This window comes from Podarcis filfolensis (assembly GCF_964270895.1).
Source record: "Podarcis filfolensis genome assembly, chromosome: 16".
Classification (NCBI taxonomy): Eukaryota; Metazoa; Chordata; class Lepidosauria; order Squamata; family Lacertidae; genus Podarcis; species Podarcis filfolensis.
This window is the reverse complement of record NC_139620.1, coordinates 6174932-6195715: the sequence shown is the minus strand read 5'-3', so window position 1 is coordinate 6195715 and position 20784 is coordinate 6174932. Positions and strand designations below refer to the sequence as shown.

The following is a 20784-nucleotide window of genomic DNA, read 5'->3' as shown; positions in this document are numbered from 1 at the left end:
GGTCACATGGCCAGCATGACAAGCTGCATCTGGCGAGCCAGCGCAGCACACGGAAACGCCGTTTACCTTCCCGCTAGTAAGCGGTCCCTATTTATCTACTTGCACCCGGGGGTGCTTTCGAACTGCTAGGTTGGCAGGCGCTGGGACCAAGCAGCGGGAGCGCACCCCGCCACGGGGATTCGAACCGCCGACCTGACGATCGGCAAGTCCTAGGCGCTGAGGTTTTACCCACAGCGCCACCCGCGTCCCTTCCATTACCTACAGAGATGGAAAAATCTGTCCATTTTGGTTTCTCTCAGTTTCTCATTTTTTCTAATCTTTAATTCAGTTTTTTTCCCATTTCCACACCGGTAAACGGACACAAGTCACCACTCACTGGACAGCTGGCCAATCTACACTCAGTGTTGACACAAGATACATTCAGATACCATTGATTATATTTCTCCATTGTTTCCTTACCTGATGTCCACATTTTATGTGATCTGCCACACGCAACAAAAACCACTCCTGGAAATCCAGTGGAATATAGTGGAAGTTTAGCCTTATTTCTGTGTTAACTGTTTTCAGAAAAAAATCAATTTGCAACCTCATGAACCTGCAAAACCACAAGAGTTTTGCACTGCCATTTCCCCCTGATTTTCATGGACTGTGTCATGAAATGATATATGGGGCAGTATTCCAGCATATAGTTCATACTATTCATGACAGCAGAACCACTAACATTATAACTAGGGAAATGAACACTATAATCCCCACTACTGAATGCACCCATTTTCTAGGGTGTTTGCAGTCTTTTTAAAAAAATATATCTTTGACCCAGTGAGCCAAAAAAACACTGACTATTAAATCACTGAAGGCCAAGCTGTTGTATAGCATAATGGATGCTGCTAACATCTGATCAGTGATGTATAATATTGATGGGGTGTATGGCTCATGAATTGGCAGGAGAAATGGGGTGTTCCTGCATAATATCAGAGAGAAATGAGGGAAGGCAGAAAATGGAAGATCATTTCTTTTTTGGCATTTATATCCCATGTTTTTTATCCTCCAAGGAGCTCAAGGTGGTACACATGCAGTGGCGTAGCGTGGGTTGTCAGCACCCGGGGCAAGACAAGTAATTTGCGCCCCCTAACCCATGGATTTGCGCCCCCTAACCCGTGGATTTGCCCTAACCCCAGATGTTGCGCCCGGTGCGGCCGCCCCCCCCCTGCACCCCCACGCTACGCCACTGTACACATGTATATTACCCACCCTCACTAAATCCCAGCAACAGCCCTGTGAGGTAAGTTAGGCTGAGAGGTAGTGACGGGCTCAAGGTCACCCAGTGGCTATTTGAACCCTGATCTCCCAGGTCTTAGTCCCACATGTTAACCACTGCGCCACACTGGCAGATGGTGTTGGCTGCAAATGGATTTCACGATAATGCACCCTACCAATACTAACCAACCCTGCATTTCAAATCTACAATAAACAAGCAAGCCATCTCTTAAACATGGGCTGCAAGGAGATATTGTGCCACATCGCACACATATATTCAAGAAGCATGTAAAGTATTGCAGTGGGTTAACTAACAGCCTGTTTTGCTTTGGGCTGCGAATTCTAGTTATAAACTGTATCCATGAATAGAAATTTCTTAAAATACAGTTATAAGAAAGGGATAGGATAGAGAATATATACTGGAGAGAGAAAGAAGGACAGGAATAGAAAAGAATGAGAAAATGTGTGTGTGAGAGAGAGGAGTGCCAACTTGGCCCTGCAACCATGGGTGCCTGGGGCCATGAGTGCCATGCAGGATGCATGGCCCTGTCATCGAAATTTGTGGCTGTCCGGTCCATACATTGGGAATTTTGTGGTTGCTCAGGCACCCAGGGCCCCAGGGAGTTGGCACCCATGGGGTGGGTGGGTGTAGGTAGGTAGGTAGGTAGGTAGGTAGGTATTGGGTTCAATTTCTAGCATCTCCAGGCAGGGTGAGAATGTCCCCTGTCTAAAACACTGGACAGCCACTGCCAATCAGAAGAGACAATACTGAGCTAGATGAACCAATGATAAGACTCAGTATAAGGTATCTTCCTCGGTTCCTATATGTTCAGTACCAGGAGAACTGTAACCTTACAATTATTTTTCAGGGAAATGCCATAGCTCAGTAATTGAATAACTTTGAATGCAGAACACCTTGGGATCAATCTCCAGCATTTCCAGCTAGGGCTGGGAATGTCCCCTGTCTGTAACCCTCAACAGCACTGCCAATCAGTAAATAAATTATTGAGCTTGATGGACCTATGGCAACTTCCTCTGCTCACCAACTGCACACATGCTTATAGACACAAATGATAAAAGGGACACTTTTGTAGACATCCCCCCTTGTTTATATATTACAGAGATTCTTCTGCCTGCTGTATTCATTCACTTTGCAGAAGTCCACCTTGCCCAGGCTTCTGAAGCAAAAGATAGCTAACATAGTGATCAGAAGAGTTTTCGAAATAAAGAAAAAAAGCTTAAGAAGCATTTAATGCAACATGTAATCTCTCTACAAATCTAGTTGTGCTTATATAATCACCGGGATGCTCAGTCAGCAGCATTTACTACGTTGAGGTTACAGGAGAGGAGGGAAGACGTAATAGTGCATAGTAACCACATTTTGCCAAAAAGGATAACGAACAACTCTTCCCTGGGGACAAAGTGGTCATGATGACTATGCTTTGCCTCCACATTCAGAGGGAGTAACTTCTGAATACCAGTTGCCGAAAGCCACGGGAAAGAGTAGAGTGTTCTTGCGTCCAGGTCTGGCTTGAGGGCTTCTCAGAAGCATTTGGTGGACCACTGTGAGAACAGGATGCTAAACTCTCTGGGCCATTGGCCTGATCCAGCAGGCTCTTCTTCTGTTCTTCTGTTAGGCTCCAAATATTTAACGGACTCCCTGAGGTAGTTAAGATCAGCAGAGGGGGCCCTATGGATATTTCCACCACCACCAGAAGTTTGGGTTGTTGTAGTCTGGGAGAAGGCCTTCTCTGAGGCACCCCCTAAGTACTCCCTCCCCACAGAGATGCATCTGACAACTTCACTGTGCAGCTTTTGGTGAATGCTGAATATATACCACTTTACCCTAGCATTTCACATCTGAAATGTTTGCTTTCAGGACCCACTTTATTCCTGTGTGACTACAATTTGTTTTAACACTGATAGGGAGTCAGGTTATATGGTTATAACACACTCTGGGACTAGGTCAGGGTTTCCCAAACTTGGGTCTCCAGCTATTTTTGGACTACAACTCCCTTCATCCCTAGTTAGCAGGACCAGTGGTCAGGGATGATGGGAACTGTAGTCCAAAAACAGCTGGCGACCTAAGCTTGGGAATCCTTGGACTAGATGATCCACAGGGTCCCTTCCAACTCTATGATTCTATGCTCTGTTTTTATTTCATTTAAAAAAATCAATTAATGTTTAATTGTTTTTAAATTGTTCCCCCCTTATGTTTATAAATGTTCTTATTTCATCTGCAAACTGCCTTAAGACCCTGTCAGGGAAAGAGTTGAGGTAAAAAATAAATACATAAATACATAATAAAACAAGTGAATTCTTTTTTATGAATCCCAATGAACCAGGTCAGTTAAAATTCCATCTTTTGTAGCCCTGTTCTCAGATTGATCAACCGGATGCCCTGTTGTGAAGTCTGCAAGCAGAACAACTTCCAGCTTCATAGTTCTAGCCTCATGAGAGAGGAAGAGAAACTTTTCTTTGCCATGTCATGCATGATTTTTATAATATATGGGCCTTTTGCTTGCCTTTTCTCTAAGCAAAACAGCCCAAATGCTGTCTAAAGTCTACCTAGTTCAGAGCTTTCAGCCCTAGTTCAGGTGGTCCCTATGGTATGAGGTTTTGCTCGTTTATCTCAGTTGGCCTAGGTGGGGCTCCAAACAACATGGTTTACACAACACAGATCTAGCCCTCAATCAATGAAAGGAAGATGTTGAAAAACACCCAGATCACCTGCCTCGTCTCTCAGGGTGAAGCCGATGGATGCACACGCCTTTTCCAGCTGCTATGCCTTTCGGCATGAATCAGCTGATGATTACAGCTTTATCTGAACAAAGGGATGCGAACATTAAAAAAGAAAGAAAGAAGACAGGAGGACATGCCATGACCCAATTAAATCCATTTCCATTTTGGCACACTCGTCTCCACCCTTCCGCCAAGAATTGGGTTTTGGGACATATCTGTTCACAAAAGCTCTACAATACAAAACAAGTCAGGCTGAAAGAGGTTGACCCATCACCATCCTGTTGGCATTAAGGCCTTGTTTATTTGTAAGCCTTTTCGCCTGATCCAGCAGAGCTTTTTAAATTTCTAAAGTCCAGCACGGTTTCAGAATTTCCTACTTATCAACAACAGAAGAAAGGTACCAGTAGTAACAACTTTATTGCCCAGGCAGGTGCAACCCGCGGCCTTGAAATCAGTGCGATGACTGACATGGGACACAGGTATTGGGTGAAATCAGGCCAGTGTTGGCAAGTTAAATTAATGGAATATGCTGAAATGGCAAAACTGACAATGAAACTAAGAGGAAGAGACGACAACGAATTTAAGGAAGAATGGAAAATGTTTATTGCATAGATACAGAAGCATTGCACACAGGTTAATACATTAGCAAGGTTTTAAGATTACTTGTAATTTTGTTATGAATGGATAATAGGTCATTTAAATAGGTTCAAAATTTAATAATGGGCATGCAGTATGTTGATAAACAATAGAACCAAGGAAGGGACTAGAGGGAAGTCAATTTGTTTTGTTTTGTTCATGTATTGTTGTTTTTATTGTTGTTATTTTTGGAAAATTAATAAAAAGTTATCAAGAAGAAAAGAAAGAAATCAGGCCAATGGACTAGGGTGATTTCTTCATTCCCCTCTGCCCCTGCTGGTGGAGCGCCACTCCACTGTGTTGGGGAAGCACCCAACCTCACTCCAATGGAACCACCCAGCAATGGACCCTTAAGCAGGACCTAAGCACAACAAGTCTTTCTGGGTGACTGAGGTGAGAGATTCCAGGCAGACAGATATCCCAACCCAAGCTCAGGGTGTGGCATTGGTGGACTTTGGTCTTTGAAATTTCAGCAGCGCCCTCTAAGATGCAAAAATTCTGTGTCTCCCCTGCCTTGCATCTTCTGTTGTTGCAGTGCCCATCTTGGCTTGGCACTCAGTGCTCCTGAGAATCAGCCCTCTAGTCACAACCTGTTTTCTCCCATAACGTTTGCCTGCCCCATTCCTAATGGTTCTTCCTCTTGTTTATGCTGAAAATGTGATGTTTAGCTGCTTTTTTTAAAGCTGCTAACAGCGTTTTATAGATTGTATTTTTAGGCTGTGATCTTTGGATGAAGAGTGGTATATGCATTTAATCAAGAAATAAATAAATCCCAATGGGAACCAAGGGAGGACTTGATAAACGTAGGTTCCTTCGCACCTTTAAGATTTATTGATTGTGAAAACCAAAAGAGGAAGGAGACAGGGAAACGCATAACAGGGTGAGGCTGCCCAGAAGAGAAATGTTTCAGAAGTGTGTTGGTTTGTTGGTAAAGCACCTGATTTGCATGGAGATAGTCCCAGGTTGAAATCCTGGCATCTCCAAAAAGATTCCCTGTCTGAAACCCTGGAGAGCTATAGCCAGCCAACATGGGGCAATACTGAGCTGAATGGACCAAAGGTTTTGGCTTGATTAATAAGAACATAAGAAGAGTACAGTGGTACCTTGGGTTACAGACACTTCAGGTTACAGACTCCTTTAACCCAGAAATGGTACCTCGGGTTAAGAACTTTGCTTCAGGATGAGAACAGTGCTGGGAAACTGTGTGCGTGCAGCTACTCACAGAGAGGCAATTAAGGTTTGGCAGACAGCCAGAAGGCAATCTGAAGAAGTAAGTCTGCCTGGTGGTAGCAAAGGTCGACGGATTGTAACCATCCTCTGCTACCACCAGGCAGACTTACTCCTTCAGATTGCCTTCTGGCTGTCTGCCACAAATTGCGTGGTGGCAACGGGAGGCCCCATTAGCTAAAGTGGTGCTTCAGGTTAAGAACAGTTTTAGGTTAAGAACGGGCCTCCGGAATGAATTAAGTACTTAACCCAAGGTACCACTGTATGCTGGATCAGGCCAATGGCCCATCAAGTCTGGAATCCTGTGCTCACAGTGCCTAAGCTGATGCCTACAGCAAACTCACAAGCAGGACACAAGGACAACAGCTCTCATGTTTAAAAAACACTTTTGTTTTAAAACCAGAAGCCTTTTTATTGGGTACAGTCGATAAGGAGATACCGAGACAAGAGGGGAAAAAAATGTTCTTATACGCAACAACTGCGGCAAGACTTTTGTTAGCCCAAAGATGGAAACAACAGGAGTTACCAACAAAAGAAGAGTGGCAGATGAAAATGATGGACTTTGCAGACCTGGAGAAACTGGCGGGAAGAATCCGGAAACCAGCTTGACCAAGCATTCCAAAAGGACTGGAACAAATTTATATTATGTTTGAAAGACAACTGTAAGCAATTAACATCATTAGCAGGCTTATCTGAAGATTTGTAAGATGAAACTGCTGCCTGTTCAGGTTGAGTAATATAATATTTTAGGTAACGATATAACTAGGAAACAAAGCAAAATGGAAAGATGCAAATTTTAATTTTGTAAACCATCAGATGGGATGGAGGGAGGTCACTAGGCTCAGTTGAGCCAAAGAGATGAAATAAGAGGATATGATGTGACGTAATGAGATTATATGTAAAACCAATAAAAATTATTATTATTATTATTATTATTATTATTATTATTATTATTATTAAAAAGACAACAGGTGTTGTCCCTGCTGTGGTTTCCAGCAACTGGTATAATGCAGCTTCTTGTTTTCCTTTGGGGATGGGCTGTAGCTCAGTGGTAGAGCATTTGCTTAATATGTAGGAGGTCCCAGGTTCAATCCTTGTCATCTCCAGGTGTTGTTGTTTAGTCGTTTAGTTGTGTCTGACTCTTCGTGACCCCATGGACCAGAGCACAGCAGGCACTCCTGTCTTCCACTGCCTCCCGCAGTTTAGTCAAACTCATGCTGGTAGCTTCGAGAACACTGTCCCACCATCTCGTCCTCTGTCGTCCCCTTCTCTTTGTGCCCTCAATCCTTCCCAACATCAGGGTCTTTTCCAGGGAGTCTTCTCTTCTCATGAGGTAGCCAAAGTACTGGAGTCTCAGCTTCAGGATCTGTCCTTCCAGTGAGCGCTCAGGGCTCACTCAGGGCTCATCTCCAGGTAGGTCTAAGAAAAGACTTGCTGTCTGAAACCCTGGAGAACTACTGCCGCTCAGTGTATGCAGTGCTGGCCTGAGATGAACTAGTGGCCTCACTCAGTATAAAAGAGTTTCCTATGATACTGAACTGGGTTGGGGGATGAGGGTAGTCTCTGTAGAGGACAGAATATGGTTATAGATATAGATATAATAATAATTAAATCAAAACATTAGTTTTATTGTTTTGTAACAGCACGTTCTACTGTTGTAACCCTCCCTAGGGCCTAATGGAGAAGGGGTGGATAAGAAACCCCATTCATTAAGTAATTAATTAGAAAGATTGCTCACTTCCTGCTTCAGGCAACGAGGGTAGTGGTGACTCACATTTGGAAACATCTTGAAGGAACCCTGGTAGAAGCTTGACACACTTAGGTTTGTTTTCCTCTCGATACGAGAGAGATAAATTGGAGCAAAAGTTTTGCTGGCTTAGAGGCCAAATAAAACAAGGCACGTTCCGTTCAGTGTTAGTCAGTTTACATGGGGACAGGAAGAGTTTTGGAAAGGGCCGGTACAATAGGCACTCTTCTGAAATGGATGGTAGAGCCAGTTCTTTATTCCAGAAATTGTGTCGAAAAAGAAGGAACATATGCATACATGCAAAGTGTGCCAGAAAAAAATTGGGACATCCTCGGGTTTTTTATGTGCATGATAGCAGTGGCCATTTGGGGTTCCATGCTATTGCGCCATACTCTTGTCAGGAGCTATACCACACAAGATCTCACAATGAAAAAGTGCTTTTTCTGGGTTGGATCACAATGCAGGTCATGTGGACTGACTCAGGAGCTCGTCCAAGCAGACGTGTGTCCCATCTGTTTATCTAAAAAAGTTGGACGGTATGCACATGCCACATGCAGCAAATACCCTGTGGATAGACAGGGTCTTTTCCTGCATTGCAGGTCGTACCACACCCTCCAACATTTCTCTGATGAGAATAGGGACGTCCTATTCAATTATTTGTATTTGTAATTTTACCTCACTCGTCTGACTGGGTTGCCCCAGCCACTCTGCTGTTTCTGACATATATAAAAATTTAATAACACATTAAACAACTTCCCTATATAGGGCTGCCTTCAGATGTCTTCTAAAGGCTGTCTTCTAAAAGTTGCACAACTCCATACCCTACAACATTTCTCTGATTCTGTGTCAGTCCCTCAGTTGTGGCAATCCCTCCCCACAGCGGTGCAGCTGGCTTCTTCACTATCTGGCTTTCTGCAAAATGTTGAAGACACACCTCTTCCACCGGCCCTTTGAGACCTGAGATATGAACTTTCGGGAGCCACCCTATTCCCGTGATTGCAATCTGTTTTAACTGTCTATACTTCTGAATTGTAAGTTCTTATAAGCTGCTCTGGCACCTGCTGGTGAAGGGCAAGAAATAAATGTAAAGATTACAGTAATGATGATAAGAAGAGTAGTAGCAGGTTGTGTGTGTGTGTGTGTGTGTGTGTGTGTGTGTGTGTGTGTGTGTTTACAGAAACGCTGGGCAAAGACATCTGTTTCTGAAAGTTGAAGTCAGCAATACATAGTTTTGGGGTGCAAGGAGAATCATAAAATCATAGAATTGTAGAGTTGGAAGGGCCATGAGGATTATCTAGTCCAATCCCCTTGAATGCAGAAATATTTTACCCAATGTGGAGCTCACCTAGTTAGCATCCCCTAGGGTACAAAATAGCCTGGCCCTGGCAATCAGGACCTCAAGTACCTTGCAAGAGTGGACCAAGCTTAAACTGCTCAGTATAACAGTCCATATCAAATATGTCCATTTCCCCAGTTAGCATCATTTTTCTAAGCACCTAAGATTGGGCCCTCCAAAACCAGAAGAAGTCCACAATTCATGTAAGAGTCTTCTGTCTAGTATAGGCCTCCACTAACTTAAAGGACCCCTGGCAGTTAAGTCCAGTCGTGAATGACTCTGGGGTTGCGGCGCTCATCTCGCTTTACTGGCTGAGGGACCCAACGTTTGATCCGTAGACAGTTTTTCCAGGTCATGTGGCCAGCATGACTAAGCCGCTTCTGGCAAAACCAGAGCAGCACACGGAAATGCCATTTTCCTTCCCGTTGGAGTGATACCTATTTATCTACTTGCACTTTTGATGTGCTTTCAAACTGCTAGGTTGGCAGGAGCAGGGACCGAGCAACGGGAGCTCACCCCGTCGCAGGGATTCGAACCACTGACCTTCTGATCGGCAAGCTCTAGGCTCAGTGGTTTAGACCACAGCGCCACCCACATCCACTAACTTAGGCCCTCGTTAAGTAGAAGGGAGTGAATTTCCAACAATATTTGCAGAAATAGGGGAAACTGCCTTATAGCAAGTGAGACCTTTGGTCCATCTAGGGCAGTATTGGCCATACTGAGTTGCAGAGGCTCTCAGGGTTTCAGGGGCCTCTTCCAACCCTACCTGGTGATTGAACCTGGGACCTTCTGAGTGCAAAGCAGGTGTTCTTCCACTGAGCTACATCCCCATACCCTCTGGAGCAGAAGTTTTAGATGTTCATAGGGGTTTAGTTGAAAAGTAGAGTTGATAAGGTCATCCCCGAAACTCTAGTGGATGCTAGTGGATGAATCTGCTGGATCCAGAGTCCTTACATGAATGAATATAATTTAAGAGTATGAGAAAAGGCATGTTGGATCAGGCCAATGCCCTTCTAGTTGACCATCCTGTTATCACAGTGGTCACAGTGGCAGAGGAAGGGGGCGGGGGGCGGCTCATCCCAGGTGCCATTTCTAAGGGGGATGACGAGAAGGCACTCCACGGGGGGCTCACCCTGCTGACCCTGGGTACAGCAGCACGAGCCACCACCACCACCGCCCTGCCGCAGCCATGTGTAGAGGATCATGCGCTCGTGGCTGCAGCGATGGCAGTGGGATCCCACCGCTGTCAGTACAGCACTTGAGTGGCTCCATCAGCAAACTGCCCCATGGCATATGTGCATCGCTGCTATGTGCTGTGCATGAGTGCCACTGCCACATACGGCACACATGCATGTGCAGCACATAGTACCACCACACATGTGGCATACATGCGGTGCACGCACATGCCCTGCCGGGCAGTTTTCCTTGCCCCCTGACACCCCCGACTGTGTGCTGGTTAGCCTTCCTTTGCCCCTGAGTGGTCAACCAGATGTCCCAATGAGAAACCCTCCAGCAGGACCCAAGCGAAAGGGCAATCTCGCTTCCTGTTCCTTCCAGCAACTGATATTCAGAAGCATTATTGACTCTGACTATGGAGGCAGAGCAAAGTCATCATGGCTATGATGAGAGGGGGAAAAATATGTTGGAGAAAAAAGCTAACAGGAACATTGGTGACAAAGTTCTCATCAGGAATTGCAACAATTTCACCTTCACAAATAAAGAACCATATAATTAAAAGCCACTACTCCCTTAAAAGTGGAGTAAACATTGTATTAAATCTTGTTTGGGTGGCAATTAATTGCACTGTGTGTGTGTAGTGGAGGGGTGGCTCATATCCTTGATGCTGCCCCCAAAACAATATAAAAATGCAGGTGACTCAAAACACTCCAGAATCTTCATCTGATTCCATTGTGGCTTCTACTTACTAGATACTAAGGTAAGAGAGTAAGCAGACCAGCTTCTGAAATGCTCCTTGGTGGCTGCTTTTATTTTTACTTGGTTTAGGTCTGGATTCAGAATTAGAGTTGTGCAGCCAATTGATGCTAGAAAATAGCATAACGTAAGGGTAGTAGATGTGTGTGTATGTATGTATGTATGTATGTATGCTCATGTTATTTTGTCAGTTACGTATCTATAGGTATCTTGATTTTCTTGATTCAAATATGTTTTTGGAAGCTCAGGTCTCTAACATCTCAATATCTAGCACTGTAGCTAAGTTTGTTTACTTGACCTTGTTTCCTTATCTGATTTCTTCCATTACATATATTTACTGTACTGTAGTACAATACATCTGCATGGTAGACAGCATAGTGCTTTCCAAATGATGTTGGACTCCCACCACCATCAAGTATCTAAACACAAGAATTGGCAGATAGGAACAAAGGAGCTACATTACACCAAATCATACCACTGGTCCATCAGATTAGGCATTGTCTACACCTGGGATGGTGAGCCTGTTGCCTTCCAGATGTTGTCAAGGTACAACTCCACTCATCCTTGGCCCGAGGCCCTTCTGGCTGAGGCTGATAGGAGTTGTAGTCCAACAACATCTGGGGACCCACAGGTTGAGAACCACTGGGCTACAGGCTTGCTCTGCTCTCCAGTTCTCTTCTACAGAATTCTGGTTTAACCAGGAAACCGCCAACTTGGATGACTTTAAAAGAAGTGTAGACAAGGTTAAGGAGGATAAGCTACTTCAACTGCTGGTAGCTATAAGCCTCTGAATACCAGTTGCTGGGAATCACCAGCAGGGAGCGTGCTGCTGAGTTTAGCCCCCTTGCAGGCTTCCCATAGACATCTGGTTGGCCACTGTCATGAGCCACATGGAGATATATTGACTGGACTGGTCTGACGGGAGGATGAAAATGGGGAATTGTCATCACTGGACTCTGGTGAAGGGCCCAGTAGGCTGGAGGACATTGATTCAGACCCCAGAAAGGTGACAAGCAGACCTTGGTGCCATCAGGCACCTCAGATGCTACATCATGTTTGCCTGACACAGCACCAGAACTATCTCCTGTGCCTTCTCCCACTGAGGAGGTTCCTGCAGATAGATTACACAGTGAGACGACCGTGTCAGTTCCACCTCCATCACCAAGGACATGGAGATGACTGTGCCCAGTTACATGGCTTTGGGTACCACCCACACAACTGACTGTGCCCACCTCACTCTTCAAAAGGAGAGCCATGGGGCATGTTAAATGTTAGGACAACCGCAGCCCCTGTTGTACCTGTTGAGTGCCGACCAATGTGCCTTTTAACCTGACTTTAACCTGTGAGTGAAGGCCTTTGTCTAAAACCGAGCTGAGATTTTAAGTACTGTATCCACCCGTGAGAACACGAACAGCCACGGTAAGAATGGGATACTGGACTAGATAGGCCATTGATCTGATCCAGGTGCAGAACTTTTCTTACGTGCTTATGAGTAACAGTGAGATCGGGCTCTTGCCCTCAAGCCTTGCCTGTGGGCTTCCTGGAGGAATCTGGTTGGCCACTGTGAGGATGGCAGACCAGATGGGCCATCTTCTTATATTCTTGATGTGGCATGAAAGCAGAGCTTTGTTGTGGGGAAAGGAGCTAAGGTAAAAACTAGCATGTAGAAGGAGAGAGAGGGAGTCAGAGGTGAGGCTGAGAGTGATGCAATCAAACCCTGGAGTTCTTCTGGTAATATCTATGAACTCAGGTTTTTTCCATATAGTTGGGATCTCTTTTGCATTTTTAAACTAATATCAGATTGCTTTGAACCTTTTTCTCTGCACATCCACTGCTTAAAAACACTTATGGGATCCCCGTGGGGGAATGCTGATTTTTGTCCCAAGCTTCCATCCCTTCAGTTCATTTCGCCTTCCTTTTTTATGTCCTGATGCACATTGATAAAACACTACGAAAAGCAATTACTGTGAGCAGATTGTCTCATGAGCCTTCTTGTGTAGAGTTTAATCATGCACACATCTGTTCCTGCAGATCAGGAAACCCCTGCACAAAACATCAATCAGATTCATTCCTTTGTAGTGAATTATCAAAGCCTGCATGAGTATTGTTTATGTAGGGCAAAGGTGGCACACAGGTATTGAAAGCTGTAAGGAGAGGGCCTTTTCAGGGGTGGCAGTTCAGCTCTGGAATGTTTTTTCCAAATTCTCACACCTGGGGGTCAAATGTGGCCCCCCATGTCTCTCTATCTGGTCCTTGGGTCGTTTTCCAGGCCACATCCTTCACTGGTCCTGCCATGCACCCTGAGTGTTTTTGTCTAGCTCGAACATGTCCTTGAATTCTGATAATGTCTCTAATTTGCCTGGTTAGAAAATTAAGAGGGATATGTGAGTCAAATTACATTTCTTGCTTTGCCAATTTTTGCTTCTGGCCCAATGCAACACTGGTTCATGGCCTAGGTTGTCTAGAAGAAAATGTGGTATTCAGCCTGAAAGTTTCCTAGCCCTTGTCTTAAACCTTTAAAACCTTTAAATTATGTTTAAATCTGCTACTATATGGCTTTGTGGTAGTAAGCTTTTGTAAGTATCACCCAATGGTCATTGGAACCTCTCAGATAATGTATTTTTTTTAGGAAGGCAAACGGCAAAAAATAAATAAATAAATTCCAATATATGTAAATAAACATTTCTGCAAATTTTAGCCTAAGATCAATGAATTGGCTCCTGGGTAAGGTAAACATGGCCCTTTTTGAAATCATTGGGGCTCCATCACCAAGTTGAAAATAGTTTTAAGGTTAGAGGTTGCATTTCAATATTTTGCGAATATTCACAGAGTCACCCAGAGAAATTTTTTAGTGGGCACACACATGGAAAATAAATGGAATGGAAGGCAACAGGAAATTGAACATCATGTGAAGAATTCTGGAAATGTATTTCTGTATTTAAACTGATTACTCCTCCTGTATTGGTTCCACAATGGAAAGAAGACCAGATAATTTCAAAATCTAAGAAGAAAATACCTGAGAATAATTACGGAAGATCTCTAACCATGTTTTACTTACTTGCTTTCCTCCTTCGCCTTCTCCTTTGCTGTGATTCCTGCATTGCAGGGAGTTGGTCTACATGACCCTTTTGGGTTTATCCAACTCTATGGTTCTAATATTCCTGTATGCATCTACCTCCTCTTCTCGCCATACCCTGGAGTCTCTACATCAATATTTCTGCTGCCCTTCATCTGAAGGCCCCCCCTGATCTTAGCTACCCTGTGGAATTGCCTCCAAAACTAGCTAACCTACAGAATCACCACCAAATGGGGCCTGAATTCAACTTCTGTAGGACACTTAGAGGTCTAGGGGATTGCAACAGCATGACTAAAACATTTTGATAAGACTTGTACATTCTCAAGGAGGTACAGTGGTGCCTTGAGTTACAAATGCCTCGGGTTACAAACGCTTCATGTTACAAACTCCACTAACCTGGAAGAGTTACCTCAAGTTGAGAACATTTGCCCCAGGATGATAACATAAATTGTGTGCCGGCAGTGCAGCAGCAGCAAGAGGCCCCATTAGCGAAAGCACGCCTCTCGTTAAGAACAGTTTCAGGTTAAGAATGGACCTCCAGAACAAATTAATAACTAGAGGTGCCACTGTACCTCATAGCTATATAAGTCACCTGCCTCCTTGTGTTGCTTCCCAAATGGTTTTTCCTCCCTCTGCAAACTCTGTTTTGCACCTCCCTCTGCAATGCTGCTCTGTCTCATTCTACTACTAACACCCACCCATTCTGGAAGAAAGATTGCTGAAAGACATTCTATAACTTCACAGCAACTTTGCCGGTGATGGAAGCATCTCAGCATCAAGACAAGCATGCCCCATGTATTTTAGTTTAACCACAGATTTAGAGGGAAGACACTTATATCTAGATAGAAGGATAGATAAGTCTAGGCATTGCCTTGACTAACAACAATTTCAAAACTAGACAATGTTTATTTCTGAAACATTTTATTTTCAATGCTTTATATGGTCTTGAAGCAACCCCATGAGGTAGATGAAGTTTAGAGAGTGTGATTAGCCAATACCCACTATTGTAGTTTGGGCAGAAAGTGGATCTGAACTAAAGTTGCCTTGCTGGATAGTGGCTCACCATTGACTGGAAAAACAACAACAACAAAGTGAAGAAATCAGAGACAAAGTGTATTAGTATTGTGTTCAATGGCCATCAGCTTTCTAACTTTTGAAATCTTACCAGGCATTGTCTGTGTAGCTTGATAGCCGACTACGTGGGACACGGGTGGCGCTGTGGGTTAAACCACTGAGCCTAGGACTTGGCAATCAGAAGGTTGGAGGTTTGAATCCCCGCGACAGGGTGAGCTCCCGTTGCTCGGTCCCTGCTCCTGCCAACCTAGCAGTTCGAAAGCACGTCAAAGTGCAAGTGGATAAATAGGTACCGCTCCGGCGGGAAGGTAAACAGCGTTTCCGTGCGCTGCTCTGGTTTTCCAGAAGTGGCTTAGTCCTGCTGGCCGCATGACCCGGAAGCTGTACGCCGGCTCCCTCGGCCAATAAAGCGAGATGAGCACTGCAACCCCAGAGTCGGCCACGACTGGACCTAATGGTCAGGGGTCCCTTTACCTTTACCTTTACTCAGCAGCCTTCAGTGTTAGAAACTTTAGTTTTCAAATTTGATATTCCCAAAGGAAGCCCAAATGCTGTCCCCCAAATCCTAAATTTTAGATGCTTTAATGAGTGCAAAAAATGGTCCCCCATATTTTGATCATCCATGTTTACTCTTTTGCCTGGTGTCTTGTTCCAGCGTCACCTTCATCAGGAAACAATATGTCCGGAAGACACTCATGCCATGCGTCCTGTCCTGCATCCACGGTCAGAGTACAGCCACCACCCTTTGTACTGACCATCCCGGGACCTGCTCTTTATTGCCCACACCAGCCTTTGCGCATTCAACAACACAACCCTTGTGCTCGTGGTGGTGGGAGATATTCTGCCTTTTTCTATGAAGCTCCCTTCGAACTGGAAGCAGAGGATGAACCGACTTCTGGATATGGTTCAAGCATAGCAATGCTGTACCGCTCCAGGATGGGGCTGCCTTATCCCTGGCTTTAAGTGAGGAACAGAGGAACCCAAGGAAACAAAGGAATAATGAAACATGGATGAGCTATTTTGCATGGACTTCTGGAAGCTCCCGCAACCTCAAGTTATGTCATCTAGAACTGTTGAGGGCTAAAACTTCTGAAGTTCAGCTTTAAACATGACAGATCTTCTTGTTGTTTGTCGTTTGAAGGATCTTTCTTCTAATTTCACACCCCCAACCATGGCAGATCCATATTAATTATCCATATTAATATTTATGGGCACTAATTCTAAGTTGTTCTTTCATGTTCTTTTACATATATGCTTTCTTAAAAAGAGGTATTTTACCCATACACGATAAGACTGCCCCTTCAAAAAGCACCCCTAAATTCTGAGAACCTAAGTAAACTACTGACCAGTTGTCAACCTCCCTTTTCCAGGCAAAATTCTTGACTAGATCCCAGTGCTCTTGGGGGAGACTATCTTTCTAGATAATAAAATCCTCACACAATCCTATTGGCAATTAAAAGATCCAGTCTACATTCTCATAAATTTACCCCCTAAATATATACTACAAAGAAACTTGAAAAGAGCAGTTGACCTCATGTTTTGGCATATCTCAATACTATTTGTGTTGGCAATGTTTTAGAAGGGCATGGACCACTTTTAACACACACTTATTCTTAGAAAAGAGATTTTTGGTGATATCCTATCCATGGCTACTCAGAAGTAAGACCCATTGAGATTGGTGAAGCTAGTGTGTATATAGAATTTCAGACGAAAGCATGTGCTTTCTTCACTATGGTGAAAATGGATTTTGCCCCTCATTTTCATTTGTTGGCCATAAAAATCCAACGCAAAGCCTAAAAATTTGAATGAGGGAAAAAATGAGATTACATTATTAATACTGTCTCTTATAGCTGATTTATGTCTGATTTGTTGTAAAACTTTGTGGTTGAAAGGGTAATCATACCTGTGTATGAGTCATACTATCATACTATGTGTAATCATACCTGCCTGTTCTGTTCTCAGTTCATTTTCAAGAGTTTATGTTATCACTTGCTTACCACATTACTGCATATTAAACCTTGCAATGCATCATAGAAGCTTTCATGTGTCTAATAGTGCTTCTTACTTAGCATGGCAAACTACTTAAGAGACTGAGGATGCAATCTTGAAGTGCACGTAAGAAGGAGGTAGTCTCAATTAATTCCTAGGATCACAGAATCAGAAATCTGGGCCCCCTGGAAAGAGGTACTTATTATTAAAGCACTCTTGGCACCCTCCGCAAACAAACATCTTCCAGTATTCTTTGAGAGAAGCCAGGAATGTTAAAAATATTCTGAACGTATAAAGGTAAAAAGGTAAAGGACCCCTGGATGGTTAGGTCCAGTCAAAGGTGACTATGGGATGCAGCGCTCATCTTGCTTTTCAGGCTGAGGGAGCCAGCGTTTGTCCACAGAAAGCTTTCTGGATCATGGCCAGCATGACTTAACTGCTTCTGGCACAATGGAACACTGTGACAGAAACCAGAGCGCATGGAAACATCATTTGCCTTCCCGCCGCAGCAGTATCTATTTATCTACTTGCACTGGCGTGCTTTCGAACTGCTAGGCTGGCAGGAGCTGGGACAGAGCAACAGGAGCTCACCCCATTGCGGGGATTTGAACTGCTGAGCTCCTGATCGGCAAGCCCAAGAGGCTCAGTGGTTTAGACCACAGTGCCACCCGCATCCCATACTGAATGTATAGCGCAGATGAGGCCATTATGTGTTGACCCCCATTTAAAACCACACATCTATCTCTGTGGCTTTGTGTTTCCCAATCAAAAGTGTCAGTGAAAGCCATTCTGAATTGCTGGTCCACAGTCACCTTAGAGGCTACATATTGAATGGCTATTGATTCAGAGGCTGGGACTGTGGTACACATCTGTTGTTTGTTTGAGACAATTATCTGTGAAGGCAGTTTCTATACATACACACACACCCCTCTCTAATCTTCCATCCAAGAGGCATTATCTGAGTTCGAGGATATTCAGACCAGGCCAAAAAAATTCAAGGAAGATGCAAAGCAGGGCTGTTGAGGGTTATGGCCTAGAAGGGCAAGACAGAGAGGTCTGGAGGGATACATTTGACCCCCCAGGTCTACACTAATTCTCTACACTAATTCTACCTTTCACATTGCCTCTCCAGAGCTTCTGAAGCAGCTCCATGTTATAAATGATTTCTGCAATTCCATGCAGCTGAAAGTTGGAAGATTCAGGTCAGATAAAAGTAATTCATGCAGTGCATAGTTCAGCTATGGAACTTGTTAACCCCAGGAGGCAGGGATGGCCGCCAATTTAGATTACTTTGGAAGAGGATTTGACAAAATCATGGAAGAGAAGGCTATCCCTGACTACTAATCCAAATGGCTAAGCTCTGCCTCTGCAGTCAAAGGCAGCAATGCTCCTGAGTACCCGTTGCTGTAAACTGCAGGTGGGTAGAGTTGATCTTGTGTGCAGGTCCTGCTTGTCGGTTTCCCACAGGCATCTGATTGCCACTGTGAGAAAAGGACGTTGGACTGGATGGACCATTAGCCTGATCCAGCAGGATCTTCTTATGCCTTATGCTGTTGTTCTTCCTTCTGATGAAGAACCAGAATCTGCATGGAATGAAACACTGGACTCAGGTGTTGCTTTGAACACCGTGGTTTCATCTTGACATGTTGTCACCTTAGATAACTCTTGTGGTTGCCTATCTGGTCTAGGCAGCCAGGTGTATGAGCCTGATGGTGCTCAGATAGGCATTCCTTTGAAGTTGCCCAATGATTTTTCTTCCAGGCCTGGATTAACTTCAATGGGATTAATTTCGGGGAGAACCTGAGATCTTAATCTTGGCCAATTTTTGGTGGGGTGGAATTTAGATGTGGTTAAGCATCATTCAGGGGTGAATTTATCCTGTTAGATTTATGAGCTGTCGTGATCTTAGATGAACCTGCACATCAGGATAAAAGTTCAGCAGCAACGATTAATCACGTCAAACGATCCTTCTTACCAAGCAATTAGGAATTTGAGTTGGGATAATAGCTGGAGACATGGAAATTTGCCATCTGAAATTTGTCATTTGTCATCAGGGCAAGGAACTAGCATGGCCCTGGGACAATTAAGGATTGCATACCAAGAACAGGAGGCCATTTTCAATGCATGACTAATAAATTAATAATGAGTGCAGTGTTGTTGATCTATTGCTGTTGTTTTTAGCATTAGCGTTAGCATTTATTAGCATTGGCATCTGTTAGACATAGGCCCAGGCTATCAGAAGGACCATAGTCTCCCTTCCAAACCTGGCTGGGCTCTAAGATCTTCAGGAGAGGCCTTCTTCTCAATCCTGCCTCCGTCACAGGCATGCTTGGTGGGGAAGTGGGACAGGGCCTTCTCTGTGGTGGCTGCTAGATTTTGAACCCCCTTCTGAGAAAGGCCAGACCTAACTATCCTTCTGCCTGTGAAGACTATTGTATTGTAGGAGGCTTTGAAGAACTGGCTACTTTTAAGGAAAGGGCTTTTAATAGCACTGTGCTCTTTTTAATGCCTCTTTTTAATATATTTGTCTTCACATCACTTTAATTCCATAGTTTCATTACATTTTAAGCATTATATTTTATATATTTTAACTATCTGTGTTTCTTCTAATTTTTTGTGAGCTGTCTTGAGTCCCAGTTCTGGAGTGAAAGGTGAGCTATGAATAAATGAAATAATAGTAATTATTCACTTTAGACAAACAAATTCTCAAAGCAACTTAACAAGATAATAATAATTATTTTTTATTTATATCCCACCCTCCCCAGCCGAAGCCGGGCTCAGGGCGCTAACAACAATAAAATAAGATAAAATAAGAACAATCAAAAGCTAAGCTAAAGCTGTTTTAAGTGGTATCATTTATGGTGTGAATGTGGTCTCTCTCACATACCTGCACATACACACTGTATTTGTCCATATCAGATAATTGTTGTTGTTCTTGTTATGTGGCTTGCCACACAAGGAGTCTCACAGCAAGTCACAAATATAAGACAGAACAAAATGGGGGGGGGGGAGCAACAAGGAGAAAAATACTTGCAATAACTCATAAGATAGACTCAATGAACCTGCAGCGAAGTCAAATAGGGTCGAATCCAGCTAAGACTTACTCAGAGGAGGCCCGCTGAAATTCATTGATCTAAGTTAGTTGTGTTTCTGAATTTCAATTGGTCTTCTATGAGTAGGACTAAAATTGGATGCAAGACATAATCATTAAACTGCAAAACAATAATAATCCATCAAATGCCTGGGAGAAGAGATGTGTTTTTACCTGGCACCAAAAGCGTGTTAATGATGGTGCTAGGTATGCCTAACTGGGGAGAATATTCAACAAGTAGGGAGCCACCACTGAAAAGTACCTTTCCGTTGTCATCACACTCCAAACCTCCCTCAGCTGGGCCACCTGGGACAGAGTCTCAGATGAATACTGAAGGGTCTGGGTAGGTTGATAGAAGTTAGATATGAATCAAAATTTGAAATATACTCAGAGTCGCAAAGTGATTTCATGCTCTTTATTCAGCTCATAGTGGTGAGGAGGAATGAATGAATGTCCCCTCAAAGTATCTGCTTTATATACATTATTTACACAATGGGCTGCACATGAATGGCTAATTCCGGAATTCTACTGTAAGCCAATCAGGTTGTGGATTCACTTCTATCTGGAGCATGATTGGGTGGTTCCTGCCAACCAATCATACTGCTGCCTTGTTCTAGGACCAATCAGACTGCTGCATTCTGAATCCTATTGTTCTAGGACCAATCAGACTGCTGCCT

The 20784-nt window shown here is 43.8% G+C and overlaps 1 long non-coding RNA gene across 1 annotated transcript; it reads left to right on the top strand.

The window, feature by feature from the left end:
- The first annotated feature begins 10742 nt into the window (after positions 1-10742).
- On the top strand, positions 10743-16639 carry LOC310751962. Its single transcript, XR_014542729.1, has 2 exons — positions 10743-10881; positions 15683-16639. It is a non-coding gene; the product is annotated as an uncharacterized lncRNA (long non-coding RNA).
- The last annotated feature ends 4145 nt before the right edge of the window (positions 16640-20784 follow it).